Source organism: Mus musculus, chromosome 7, assembly GCF_000001635.26.
Source record: "Mus musculus strain C57BL/6J chromosome 7, GRCm38.p6 C57BL/6J".
Taxonomy (NCBI): Eukaryota; Metazoa; Chordata; class Mammalia; order Rodentia; family Muridae; genus Mus; species Mus musculus.
Window position 1 is genome coordinate 88205618 of NC_000073.6, and position 2239 is coordinate 88207856.

Here is a 2239-nt window from a genome sequence, read left to right on the forward strand (position 1 = left end):
CAGAGTTCCCAGGGACTAAACCACCAACCAAATAAAACACATGGTGGGACTCATGGCTGCAGCTGCATGTATAGCAGAGGGATGACCTAGTCTGTTATCAACAGGAGGAGAGGCCCTTGGTCCTGTGAAGGCTCTATGCCACAGTATATGGGAATTCCAGGGCCAGGAAGCCAGAGTGGGTGGGTTGGTGAGCAGAGGGAGTGGGGAGGAGATAGGAAGAGTGGGAAGGGAATAGGGGGAGGAGGTTTTTGGAGGGAAAACCAGGAAAAGAAATAGCATTTGAAATGTAAATAAAGAAAATATCTAATAAAAAAGAAAAAGAAAGCCAGTTGACTAAGGGCCTCCCCTGTCTTTGATGTCAGATAAGGCCATCGTGCTACATATGCAGCTGGAGGCATGGTTCCCTCCATGTATACTCTTTGGATGGTGGCTCAGTACCTGGGAGTTCTGGGAGGTCCAGTTAGTTAATATTGTTCTTCCTGTGGGGTTGCAATTCCTTTCAGCTCCTCCAGTCCTTCCCCTAACTTTTCCATCAGGGTCACTGGGCTAGAGCTGTGGAGTCAGGCTGGAGTGGGTGTGTGGGTGGAGTAGCACCTTCACGGAGGCAAAGGGGAGAAGGGGGATGGGAAGGGGGTGTTGTGGAGGAGTAACTGGGAAGGCAGATAGCATTTGAAATGTGAACGAATAAAATGATTACTAAAAAAGGAAAGAAAGAAGAAGAAGAAAAATCCTTGAGTTATTTAAAAAGGTAAAGCTGCAGTAGTGTCCTGTGGCATACCAAAGTCACCTAGAAACTTCACTAGCAATTTGAAAACAATTGCAACACATGGCTAAGCTGAGAACTTAGGGCAAATAGCACCTTTTTTTTTTTTTAATCACATGAGCACACAGCTGTCCTCTAAACAATACAGCAAATATTTGTGGACCTAACCTCAGTGTTAGAGGCTGCTACTCCTGATTCTAGTCAACCCCCTTTCCTGTGGTGTGGGGTTTTGTGGTTGCCTTTGCCTTTCTTTCTCTTTTGCCTTTTTCTTTACACGTATGTACAGCTCTTCTTTCTGAAGTAAAAAAACCAGGCCCTGGCTCTTAAGGTTTTACATGTCACAGACTGCTGCTCTAACACAGCTGCTCTTCTGCTTGCCACAAAACCATCTTCTCTGCTTCTCATAGCCCACATTTGTTTTCATTTTATTTTTTTATGTTAGCCTTGTCTTTTGGTTCACATGACATCATATCCTCCACCAGCATCAAATTATACCACAGATCCTTGAAAACAAACTGTACAGATAATAATAATAATAATAGTAACAACAACAACAACAGGAGGAGGAGGAGGATTAAAGGGAGGGAACACAGCTCTGCCTGTTCAAGTCAGGCGTTCTTTTACTTTCCGAATGCCATTGAAGCAAAGCTTCCTTTAACTGACTCCTCTGCTGCGTAGGAACGACCCACGGCCCACAAAAGAGCTCTGCATTCCCTCCCACGGGCGCTGCTTTTTCTTAGGCAGCAGATTGTTTTCTGGTTGACTGCTGGGCAACAATAGTTGGTGCATGCTGGCAGGCTCTCAAAAATGGATCTAGGAGGAGGATGGGGAACAGAGCAAATTGATGCCGTAGGTTTTCACTCAATAATTCCTTTCCATGGTCCAGGTTTACATGGGGGCTTCTGTTACCAATCTTGTGTGATCTTTTTAAGGATGCCTTTGTCTCTGGGTGACCTAGCAGCCGTATAGAACAGTAGTAAATCCACAGACTGCCTGTACCTTCTTCATCAGCAACTTTCTTCCTATTCTCACCAGTACCTGCCCCTGCTGCCAGTAACTGACTGGGGATATGATTGGCTCTTTTAGATTCTGCTCTATTCTTAACAGTATTGAAACTGGTAATTAGGGTAGAGGACTATGGAAACTGCACAATGGCTCTGCTAAGTATAACATGAAATGGCTCCAGGCTATTCTTACATCATAAAAAAAATCAGTAAATATGTAAATCGTTTTCACTTCCTCTTTTGTTTCTTGGAAAAAGGCAGAGTAGGAAGGAGGAAAAAGTAAAAGTGTATAGTAGTGGTAGTGGTGACTTGCAGAAATTAGACTGAGAAGATATGAAAACAACTGTGTTGAAAACAAGAAAACCAAAATAGCGTCTAAAAAGGAAGGCAAGCCAAACTTCTCTTGATAGCTGTAGAGCTTTAGTGTGATTTGGACCCTTGCTTGTACTCAGTTATTTATATACCCAGTGTT